Source organism: Enhydra lutris, unplaced genomic scaffold (assembly GCF_002288905.1).
Source record: "Enhydra lutris kenyoni isolate GAN:26980312 unplaced genomic scaffold, ASM228890v2 scaffoldscaffold21, whole genome shotgun sequence".
Lineage (NCBI taxonomy): Eukaryota > Metazoa > Chordata > Mammalia > Carnivora > Mustelidae > Enhydra > Enhydra lutris.
Window position 1 is genome coordinate 62,379,163 of NW_019154105.1, and position 12,938 is coordinate 62,392,100.

Here is a 12,938-nt window from a genome sequence, read left to right on the forward strand (position 1 = left end):
GAGCCGAAGGCAGCGGCCCAACCCACTGAGCCACCCAGGCGCCCGGAACTGACTTTTAAAAGTCCTGATTTTGTGGTCTGCTGCTCCACCGCTTGCCGGGAGCCGGCCCCTCCCCCCGCGTCTATCTTCCTGTTGCTTTGGATTCACTTCTCCATCAGTCCTACCTTTCAGAAAGTGGTTGATTTTCTGTTTCTAGAGTTGCTGTTCTTCTCTTCGATCTCCCGTTGGATCTGTAGGTGTCTGCAATCTTTAGATAAGCTATCTAGCTGATCTCCCGGTACCTGAAGTAGTCTCAGCCTGCTACTTCTCCGCTATCTTGACTCCTCCCGCTCGGCAGTCTTGTTTATTTGAAGAACTTATCTCCTACCCACTAGAGTACATGAGTCTTATCAAGGTTTCCAGTGTACTAACTATATCTTGCTCATTTAGACTTATTAGGATGATCTCATCAAAACTATGAACTAGTGTGATGTTCTGAAGAAGATCCAGCTGGTCCAGGACTCTTCATACTAAAACCAAGTATTACAACAGAGGTTGGGACAGTTAGTATAACCCTCGGGCAGGAAGCAAATAAATACTGTTGTCCAGTGCAGGTGAATGCAACTCTCTCTGATCTTCTTTCTGATAAGGTTGAGACTGGATTGGCCAAATTGATGGTCACATGCCATGTACCTGGAGACATGCCAATCTGCTCTAGTAAAGATCCCACATGTGGCCCAATATTTGAAATTTTGGACTACTACTTAGATGAGTTAGCCATAATCTGTGATCACTGTTCAGAATCTGCCTAGGTTTTATAAGAATGAGTCTGAGAATTTAAACTGTGGAACAGTAGGGATCATCTATTAAGTATTGAAGGGTGATGCTAATTTCTGCCATCTCCTCTGATATGCAGTATTGTTTTAATGCACTGCTTCGGCCAAGGAGGGGCAGTTTCAGGGAATTTCACTTAGCATTTGCCCATTACAAAGCTTTTACCTTGAAAGCTAAGGTATCAATATAGAAATTGTGGCAATTGTCAGGAATGTTGTATTAGTCTGCTCAGGCTGCCATAGCAAAGAACCAATGACTCAGTGGCTTAAATTTCTTAAATTAGAAGAACCAACAACTTGGTGGTTTCTATTTCTTAAAGTAGAAGTTTGTTTTTACACAGTTCTGGAAGTTTTAAGTCTGACATCAAGATGTCCACAGGGCTGTTTCTTCTGAGGACTCCTTCCCTGGATTACAGATGACCATCTCTCCCTTGAGGTTTGCATGGTCCTCCCTCTGTGTGTCTGTGTCTCAATCTCCTCTTCTTACAAGGACACCAATCCCATTGGATTCTAGAGCCCACCTGAATGATCTTATTTCACCTTAATTATTTTTAAAGCTCCTATCTCCCAAATACAATTACGTCTGAAGTACTGAGGGTTAGGACTTCAGCACGTGAATTTGGAGAGGAAACATTTCAACCCCAAACAGAAGTCCATTCCAATGACATCACTGGGGACCAGAAAAAATGACCACCTAGTATGACCATGGATCAGTCATTGGATGCAGACCATCTCAAGAGGTATAACCCTGGGCAATGGGGCTCTCTTGAGCTGAACCCATTTTCATAGGGGATTAGAAGCTGAAGGCTGTATGTCAGCTGCACTCCTATAACTATTGGATTCCATTCTTTCTTCCTAAAAGTTGTTCTTCTGTGTGAAACATCAAAGTATCTGCCACACAATGCTTGGCCACTTTGATGACCTTCAAATTGATTCATCAATCAATTTGTTAACAATTTACTTGAACATTTTGCAAATTCAGACACTAATTAATTAAAAAGTATACCATGCCTCCCCAAGTGACAAAGGACCATCATCGTTCGAAGCTTTTGTGGTTTTCAGCAACAAGGGATAATCCAATCAGTAAAGTAAAACAATAAGTTGGGTATCAAAAAATCCCAATTATGTACTCCCCTCATGGAATATCCTTGCTACACACAGAGTGATCCATGGACTAGCAGCAGCTATATCCCCTGGAAGCTTATAGAAATGCAGAATCTTGGGTCCCACCTCAGAACTACTGAATCAGAATCTGGATTATAATAAGATCCCCAGGTGATTCTTTTTCTCACTAAAGTCTGTATGTGACCTTAGGCAATTAATTAACCTCTGTGAGCCTGATGTTCTTCATCTGTGAAAGAAGGCAATTGTAGCTAGAAAACCCCTTAGATCCCTTCAAGTTCTAAAATGCCGTGAAAATCTGAGCAGGGTTTGATCTTTAAAAGTAACACTCTGCCTCTCATAGAAAATGCATTGAACTTTTAGCCTTCCTTATCCATGAACGTTCTGCTTCCTGCAAACTTCACTTCCATTTGTAATCGGCAATTAAAGTCATGGTTGAAAGGAGACTTCTGATAGCCTAAATGTAAAAGACATACCTTGTTAATATGTCAGCTCGGCACCTTAAGGCTGATGTAACTTAGAAGTGTCTGGGGGTAATGTGTTAAAGTGCTAGACCAACACTTACTGGAGTTTAAGAAGTGATTTGGGTGAGGCCAGCAAGGACCATTATCAGTTTCACCATTTAGTGCTTGACCGTAATAGAGAACTGGCTCTTGTTTAGCCACTATAATTTATGGCTATACTTCATTTAGATGCAGCCATCAGCAAGATAGCAATGGGGGGGGGCAGGGATTTGGGAAGGAAAGATTTGTGATGAATGACAGATGGTAGCTTTAAAGTTGAACACTAAATTATCTCCCATTCTCTTTGTACGAACTATTTGAAGTCCCGGGCCCCCTTCTAAATCAAAACTTCCCAAATGATTAAGAACCCCAAAGTACTTGAATGGTGACCTGCAAATAGAATTTGGTATAAAAAATGGAAGTCAAAACTTACCATCAAAAGATGTATTCATTATTTTGTGAAGATCACAAAAATGAAGTTGCAAGTTTGGGGAAACTATACAGAAATTGTTGTGTAAACCATAATGATAATATTGATACAAATAGACTAATAAAACCAATTGCAGCTAACCTTTATTGAGGCTTTCCCAAGGCAAGAAACCTTTTTTATGTACTTCATTTATCCTCAAAACAGTGAGGAAACACGATTATTATGCCCATTTTACAGACGAGTAAATTGGAGTGTTAGATTAGATGCTCCGACTGTGGGGTAGCTGGAATAGGAACTCAGATCATCTGGCCCCAACCCTTATTTTTATACCATCTTACACTTCTTGGTCAGCTATCATTGGCCACTTGCCACGTAAGTCTTCTTACTAAGGATGCACAAGGGGGATTATATATAATCTTTATTTTAGATGAGGAGAGGTCAACTACCTGCCCAGATTCCCCCAGGTTTATTTCTTGGCCCAAGAGACACTGCGTCTATCTGACACATTCAATCTGCTGAAATATCCCCAGTGGGGTCATGTCCATATTATGCCTTTGTTGAGAGAGGTATGGTGATGGTGTGGACCCCAGGGATGCCCACTCTTAACTCACAGTGCTTACTGTCCAGGTATACTGACTCACCTCCAGTTGCCAGTATCCAGGCTCTTTTCCTGAAGCCTTGTTTTTCTTTGGCAGACAAGTTCTCTGTCCGTACACAAGGCAGGCAAACAATGTTGGGAAGTCATCGCTACCCCACCCTCATGCTCATATGCAACCCCCAATGGACGTCTAATGGGCGCTAATGGCCCAAGCTCCCTTGCTCCTCAGGCAAGATAACTCTGAGATGTGTTCTACACTGTCCCTCAGAATTCCTCTGTGGAGTAAGCTGCTGTCTCCGGTGCCCATAGTCAAAATTGCCTGAGGAATCCCTCGTTAGCTTCCTTTTCTTCTCTCCCTCTCACTTCCCCACTCCCCCAGTATTTCCTGGGATCACTTTTCAAATAAACTATTTGCCCTCAAAGCCTTAATATGAGTTTCTCCCAGAAGCAAACTCTAAGTTTACCTTCATACTATGAACTCAAGTTTACCTTCATACTATGAACTAACTGAGTGCTTGCATTATATCAAGCACTTGGACTAAGTCGGGGATGTGATGATAAACAAGATGGGGCCCTTCTCTCACTGTGTCCACAGTCCAGGGATAAGACACTGAGAAGGCAATTGCAAGTTATAAAATAATCACAACGGCGTGGGAAAGGCCAGTCTAGAAGAGATCTGTGAGTGGTGTTCCACTTATTTTAACATTCAAAGAGGGAATCAAGATGAGGAGAATGTTGCAAGCAGAAGGAATGGCATATCGGAAGGTAAACCTAAAACACCCTGTGTTGCATTGAAGTGGTAAGAAAGTCAGTGTTGCTACAGATGAGTGATGGTGGCTGTGAAATAAGGATGAGGATAGGGAGGGAGGCAGGGGTGGGGCCCAGCAGGGATATTTACTTATAACAAGGGTATGGGGCTTTATCCTCAGGGCAATGCAAATCTGTTGAAAGATTTTTTTTTTTTTTAAGATTTTTTTATTTATTCATTTGACAGATAGAGATCACAAGTAGGTAGAGAGACAGGCAGAGAGAGAGGAGGAAAGAGGCTCCCCGCTGAGCAGAGAGCCCGATGCGGGGCTCCATCCCAGTACCCTGGGATCATGACCCGAGCCGAAGGCAGAGGCCTTAACCCACTGAGCCACCCAGGCGCCCCCTGTTGAAAGATTTTAAACAAGGTGATGGAAAGACCACCCTAGCTAAAATGTAGAAACTTAGTAGGGAAGGATTGCAGCTAAAAGACCAATTAAGTAAGATCAGACTTCCAGGCCAGGACTTTTCCAATACACCTTGCTTTCTTTCGATGACTATGTCTCTTAGGGATTGAGTTTAACAGCACACAACAGAAAATCCATATAATAGTGCCTTACACAAGTTAGAGATTATTTTTTTCTTTCAGAGCACTAAATTCAGGACGAGGTATTTTTGGCTTTGGTTTATTGGCTCATGGATGTTGGGGATGAAGTCTTTGTGGGTATCTTGCCATTGTCCCCGTGGTCACAAGACACTCCAATCTCAACCATTATGTCTGCATTCAGACAAGCCAAAAGTAAAAGAAGGTGGGGGGGGGGGAGACACTGTTCAGCCTTGTCCACTTTTTAAGGTTCAACCATGAGAGTTCACCCAATGACTTCTGCTTACATGAAGTTTTGTGTCATGTGCTCATCCCCAGTCACTCAGAAGAATGGGAAATGCAGTTTTTATCTGGGAACATTGCCCCGGAACAAAAACCCAAAGTTCCATTAACAAGGAAGAAAGGGAAAATGGATTTGGGGGGAGACAATTAGCAGGCTCTACCAAATCTATATATACAATAAACAAATTAGACAAAGCAACAAACTCACAAACCATAGCAAGAGAAAAACTCATAACAATGATCATAATCCTAATACTGCCTCTGTTTGCAGAGCATTTGTACTTTTCAAAGTACATTTTGTGAATTCAATTCCCCTGTTTAATATACTTAATAAAATAGTAAGGCATAAAGATATCGATGTTTCATGAAGCAGAAATAACCCAAGAAAAGCTGAAAGCATGATAAATAGGAATAGCAGAGGAAACAACTCATCAATGAGTCTTAAATTACTTCTTTACCATGATGTTTTTTTCTAGACTTTGACTTACATTTGTAATTGGTTATGGCTTCCTGAAGCAGGTGCATTTTGTGCTCATTTAAAGAAAGAACCAAAATTGTTGTAGAGTGGAGGAAAGAGAGAGGTCCGGGTTCACGTGCGGCCTGCGAGCTCATTCACGCCCCATGAGAAATGAACAAGCTACTCATCATTTGAGACTCAGTTTCCTCTTTTTACCAGATTTTCTAAAATCTGGGAAAGCCTACCTGCCTCCCAGACTTTAATTGGTTTCAAGACAATTTCTGGGTCACTACATATTAATTTTAGTATTTGTGTATTCTTCTCTTTGTATGTTACCACTATTGGTTCGACACTAGGAAGAATATTAGAGGAACAAATATGCCAAGCAGTGAGTGGTAAATTTTGCCTGGGCACGGGGAGGGGCAGGGGAGGAGGGTGGTTGTGTAACCTGAGGCTGGGCTCTGTCAGGAAGGGAAGAGGTTTGCTCTGTACTCTAGACAGCACAGGGTGGGAGTTAGAAAGTAAAGGATCCTGATTCCTGCAGCCTCCTTAGGCAAAAGCACACCGGATCGAGAGTAGGGACACAGAAGGACAGGAAAGCCTTTAAAGAGAGGGCCTCTGATTTTATTTCCCCTGAGAATGGCACTTTTGAAGTGTGACCAAAGTCCCCTTCCCAGAAAATAGTCTCTTTGCCCTGGGGCTCTGGGCAATATGGTTGCCACAGCAACTCAAAGCTCCTGATAAGAAAATCCCTAGGGCCTATGGGGTTAGCCTGTGGGGCAGTTCCTCTGTCTGCCTTCTGCCCCTGCTGTGAGTCCAAGGCACTGTCTCTGAAGAACTGTGCTTTGCCATCCTCTATCACCCACCTGCAGATCCGAAAACAAAATTAACTGGGCTCACCCCCTGCTGAGTTCGGTGAAGCTGCCCGGAGTTGACAGGAGGGAACAGGAAAGACCACTCACATAGATCTCAGAATGCTTGACATCTGGCCCAGGCAGGCAGTCGAATCCAACAATCATTTACCAAACACAGACTTCATGCCAGGCTCTAAGCTTGGCTCTGAAAAATGATAAACCACGGTCCTTTTTTTTTTTTTTTTTAGGAGCTCATAAGCAAATTCGTGGTGGGTCACATAAAAGAGGCAAGAGAAGGGGCAACCCGCAGCCTGAGAATCTTGGGGAGTCTTTCTGCAGGGGGGTGTTTGAGTGCAGTGAGAAGTAGCCGAAAGAAATATCAGACCAAGGAGTGAGAATGCTCAAAAGCACAGAGGAGGGACACAGCCTGGCATGGTTAGGTGGCTGGAAACAGCAAGACTAGAAACCCATTTTCAGAAAAAATATGCTGGGTTCTATCATGAACGCAGAGCTAAAGAATGTGACTGTTTATTCTGCAGTCAGTAGGGAGTCATTAAAGAATTCTGACCATGAATAAGGTGTATTTATTTAAGTTAATAGTTCAGCAGGGTAAAGAAGGAACCAGAGTGGAGGAGACCTACATGAAAGTGAGGAAGATGAGCTAAGGAAGCAACATAAGACCCAAGAGAACTAGGCAGGCCAACGAAAATCCTCTCCTGGGCAGCAGAGATGGGCATCAAGGGAGAGCCAGAGCCCCTTTCACAGTGTGGGTGCACAGATGCCACATCAAGTCACATTCATGACAAGTCTATTCCCCTGTGACAGGTGGAGGAATGAGGCCCCGAGAGAAAAAATGGCTCAACCTAGTGGCAGACCCAGGACCCTTTGGACACAATTCCAATTTGTCAATCCAGGCAGCGGGTTTGACCCACGGGTTTGCTAATGAGAAGGTCTTAACGTCAGAAATCACAAGTAGTTCCTGGAATTTCTGCCAGGTGGAGGAATATCGGGAACTCTTTTTAAAAGAGATCTTTTGCCCACGTGGAGAGGGATTTCAGGGATACTGCTGGGGCCACACATTCAACCTATCTTCATTCTGGAGAGCCTCGCAAGTAGATTTGGAAATCAGGTTCCCAGAATCTTGGTGTCTTTCCTCAGTTCCCTTTCCGAGTCACTGCAGGACTCACTTTTGCTTTGTCAACTCCAGTCTGAAGCAGATGTGCTTAGAAAGTATTAGTGATATTTGCTGGAAAATATAATCATTTCCTAACATTTGTATTCATTTCTCTGAGCTGTTGGCTTATTTCTGGATATTAATTTAAATCCTCTCCTAATTTTAATTAGAGGTAGGATTTAATAGTGTTGAGTCTTTACTTTTTTTTTCTTCTTCTTCTTCTAGGAAAGAACGTTAACTTCAGCAATCCAGGATTTAAAGTATCTGTATTTATTCTGGGACTTAACAGCAATGAGTGGGGATTAATATTTGGATAGGGAATATGGGAGTGCAATCACTGTGCCTTTTGAAATTAATTAAAAGTGTTTTAAGATTTTTTAATGGGTTATTTAGTTAAATCACTGAAGTAATGAACTAGAGTGAGCCTGGCTTTAAAAGAAGTCTTAGGCATTTGAGTGGTTAGCAGCGTCTAGTTCAGTCCCACCTGGACATTCACTAACACTTCTTGTGTCCAGACTCACTCATTCCTTCAGCTCCTCACCCTCCTACCTTCCTCTCACTGCACTTCAAACAGCAGCGCCATTCAGTTCCTCTTACCTTTCCTCACACCCGCCGATTCATGCCCGTGGACTTCCTCACCCCAGTTCCTCCTATTTAAACTCCCCCTCCACGCCCTTATGCAACCAGCAAATTCCTATGTAGTATTCAGAGCCTTGCTAAAGCGTCCTCTCCAGTGAATCTTCCAGACAGAACTTATACACCCTTTCTTTTAGCATTTCTATCCCTCAGATAATTACATATGTATTTATTATAAGGTACTTCATTTGCAAATAAATGCCCATTTGCCTTTCTAGAATTTAAGTCCTTTCAGGTATTATTTGCCTCTGAAGCCCCCCATCAGGTAGTACCGAGTAGTACTGTTCAGTAAGACTGTTCTGTATCCCCCTACCAGACAGTACTGAGTAGTACTGTCCAGTGAGACTGCTTTGCATCCCCCCACCAGAGAGTACTGAGTAGTACTGTCCAGTGGGACTGCTCTGTATCCCCCCACCAGGCAGTACTGAGTAGTACTATCCAGTGGTACTGTTTGGTATCCCCCCCACCAGGCAGTACTGAGTAGTACTGTCCAGTGGGACTGTTCGGTATCCCCCCATCTGGTAGTACTGAATAAGACTGTTCAGTAGTACTCTTCTGTAACCCCGCAACAGTCTTAGTATATGACTCAAAAATAGTACTGGTTCAAAAACCTGAACTCATCTCCCTGCCTTAACTTTTTCAGGGAAAGTGATGTAACTGCACAATGAAAGTTGACTCTTGTTTTTAGCCTACCAAGTAGATTATACTTCCAATTCATCAACAGTGTGTGTTGAATGCAAGCACAGGTGGGAGACTTACTTAGTGCAGTTATTAAGTGCCAACTGAAAAAAAAAAAAAAAAAAAAATGACAGAAAACTCTATCGATTTTATAGCTTGGAATTTACAATTTTCTATTTGAAGGAACACCATCGATATCAAGAAATGAAACGAAATAACAATGATATGGTCTGATTAAACTGGGCGAGAACTGTAGCAGAATTTTTTCTGCACTAGGAGCTTTCCTCCTTTTTGTTGTGAGGGACCCAAAGCGAGAAGCTTGATAAGGAACAGAGCCCTGCCGCTTGCTTTCTTCTTTGGCTTCTGATTGTACCTGGGCGCCAACCTGTGATGCACGGCAAGGACAAAGTATTTTAGAAAGAATAAGCAGGAGATTCAGAAGTTGTAGCCTAAATGGCTTTTTTTTTTTTTTTTAAGTTCAGAAATTTAACGAACATACCTAAAGTTTCTGCAACAGTGAAATTCTGCAGAGAGGCCTCATTGTCATTTTTTTTAAACCTAGGATTTGATAAAACATACTGTCAAAAATGGTTCTGTAGATTCAGCAGTATCTCTTTCATTTCCCCTCTTCTCGATGTTATGTTTTTGCAGCATCATGCGTGAAACATGCATGCATCATACATGAGCTCAGTGATCTGATTATTGGCCAGCAGCTCTCTTTATATCATTTCCTCATAGAAATCATGCAGTAGCCCACATCAAGCACCTTGTGCAAGACCTGCCCAGTAGAACGTGGTTAAAAGAAGGGAGGTCCCTCCTCCTTATCCCCATCGCCTCTACTTTCTCCTTTGAAAGAGAGTCAAAGTATGCATTCATGTTTAAGCTTTCCATTCTAAAGAAAGCTGGGTTCTAATTTACCTTTCAATCTCCTGTGAATTGAGAAACCAGATCGCCGAGTTTATTTGACTTATATAGAAGAAAAGAATAAATGGAGCTAAGGAAAACAAAGGAAGAAAATGTCTAGAAATTTATTTTGAAATTTAAACTCAGAACAAGACGGGGTCAGTAGAATAGTAAGGAGGCCACACTGAATGGCTTTCATCTGCTATAAATCAAACATTTGTTCCACAAACGTTATTGCCTTGCCTACTGCGTTCTGGTCAATGTACTAGACTCAGTGGATTCAAAGATTATTTGAAATGGAGGCACCCGCTCTGCAATTCAAGAGCTAGCAGTCAGTGTGAGGACAAAGACACCTAGTTTTGTAACCATGTACTTTCCCACCACCGTAACCAAACAGATGGCCAGGCACAGAAAGGAGAGAGACAAAAGCCCAGGGTGCTGTCTCTTGGTTCTTTTGGGAGTAGTAGGTGGCAGTTACCAGCAAATTCTTTGCTGAAAAGCACCTGGGGAAAGGGGTGTGGTGATACAGAGTGGATCATGACCGGCAAGCTACAGGGAGTAATCAACAGGCTCTAGACTAGGAAGGGACTTGACGGCATGACCAGACGTGTGTTCTGGAAGTGTGATATTCAGAAAGCTGACCCTCTGGTTTTTACAAGCTCTTCAGTGTATAGATGGTCATACTGCAATCTTCCCTAATTTGATGAGACAGTAACTTCTCATTGTCCAAAAGTACCACAAGTGTAGGGGTGCCTGGGTGGCATGTCAGGCTCTTGGTTTTGGTTTGGGTAGTGATCTCAGTGATTGAGCCCTGCACTGGGCTCTGTGATCAGTATGGAGTCTGCTTGAGACTCTCTCCCTTCCCCCATCCCCCATTCTTGCTGGCTCACTCTTACTTACTCTATCTTTCTCAAATAAACAAATAAATAAATATGTTACTAAAAAGTACCACGAGTACAATGAAAAGCCTCACTCTGTAAGTTACCACAGTCCAGTGTCAGTAAGACTGTTCCGCGAAAGGGCTCTTTTCTTGTCATGAGCACAGAAGGTGTCAGTGGGTGGTAGGAAACAAAACTGTGTGGGTAACTGAAATAAACAAGAAAACTCCATTGCTTTTAGTTTTATAACAGAAAAGATTTCAAACCTATTTTTTCCCAGTTTTTCATGGCTTAAATAAAATTTCCTGAAAATAATTTCTTTGTCATGATATTGCTTTGCATGCCTCCATTTGTCTGTTCCTTCATTCGATGGAAGGAAAAGTATCCCTTATTGTCTACTAAATGCCATTTTCACATACTTTGTTTTATTTAATTTTCCCCAAATCCCTGTGGAGTAGATGTTGCCTTCTTCATGTTCTATATAACAAGACTATGACTAAAAGTTGGCGTTCTTTGCCAAAGCTCACAGAACTGGTCAGCTGTGGTTTCCAGTCACCATTCCTTTTAGGGCTACCATGTTTGTTCAAGTGGTTTGTGAATGGTATCCTGCAGGTTGTGGAGTGTGACAGCCCAGTTACAGCCCTATGTAAGCCCCAAAGGCCAGTGAATCAAGGGCCATCTTCACACCAGTTCTCAACTGTTGAAGGATTAGAGAAAGGACTCCATATACTAGAAAGTCAACAAACCCACAGTAGTAATTCATGCATTGTGGAGATTTGTTTTGTTCTCATAAAAATCTGTGTAGAAAAACAACACATAATAATTATTTCAAGGCTTGAGTTAATAAGATCCAATTATTTCGGTTTTCATTACATAGTTCCAGCTCATTTACTTTACTCAGAATCCCGAGCTCCCTAGAAGATCTAAGGACAGAAGAAAGGGCAAATAATGACCCCAGAGCCTCCAGAATGCCCTTCAGAAAGTCCATGCTCTGAAGCTAGGCAAATTATTCTTAGGGCTAACTTGCATCTTCTCTCCACTCTGCTCCTCATATACTCCTGAGAATATAGATGGTCTTCATTTGGAAAGGATCTAACACACTTGACTGTCGATTGGCCCGCCCATAGTGCAGGAAGTGACAGTGGAGATGAAGGGCAATGAGAAGGCAGAAAGAAACCAAAAGTGCTCATGAATGACAATTTTTCTTGTGAGGGCAAGCATCCATCCAGACTTTGGAGATCCCCTGAGGGATTTAGTCTAGAGGAGGAGTCAACAAACCAAGCCCACAGACCAAATCCAGCTGGCAGCCTGTTTTCATAAGTAGTGGTATGTAAATTGGATCACAAGCAAACTCATTCTCCACGGCTGCTTGCATGCTGCAATGACAATGTTGAGTAGTCGTGAAAAAGACCCGCTGGCCTGTAAAGACTCAACTATTTGTTTTATGGCTCTTTACAGCAAAGTAAGGTCCACTTTAGATTAATCAACGGCACTAGGATTTCTCCTGGCCATCAGATTTAGCTCAGTTCTATCGGTCACCTCTAGGCAATAACTCTCGGGAGCAACTGGAGAATTGACTTATAGCCATGGTATTTGCAAGGTATTCTGAACATCATTCAGTAAGCAAATTCCCAGAAATATGGTTGTCCTTAAAACTGTATTGATGTTTAAAATACTAACATTTTCTTCTATTGATGTTTAAAATAGTAACATTTTCTTTTTTTAAGATTTTATTTATTTTTATTTTTTTATTTTTTATAAACATATAATATATTTTTATCCCCAGGGGTACAGGTCTGTGAATCGCCAGGTTTACACACTTCACAGCACTCACCATAGCACATACCCTCCCCAATGTCCATAACCCCACCCCCCTTCTCCCAACCCCCCTCCCCCCAGCAACCCTCAGTTTGTTTTGTGAGATTAAGAGTCACTTATGGTTTGTCTCCCTCCCAATCCCATCCTGTTTCATTTATTCTTCTCCTACCCCCTTAACCCCCCATGTTGCATCTCCACTTCCTCATATCAGGGAGATCATATGATAGTTGTCTTTCTCTGATTGACTTATTTCGCTAAGCATGATACCCTCTAGTTCCATCCACGTAGTTGCAAATGGCAAGATTTCATTTCTTTTGATGGTTGCATAGTATTCCATTGTATATATATACCACATCTTCTTTATCCATTCATCTGTTGATGGACATCTAGGTTCTTTCCATAGTTTGGCTATTGTAGACGTTGCTACTATAAACATTCTACT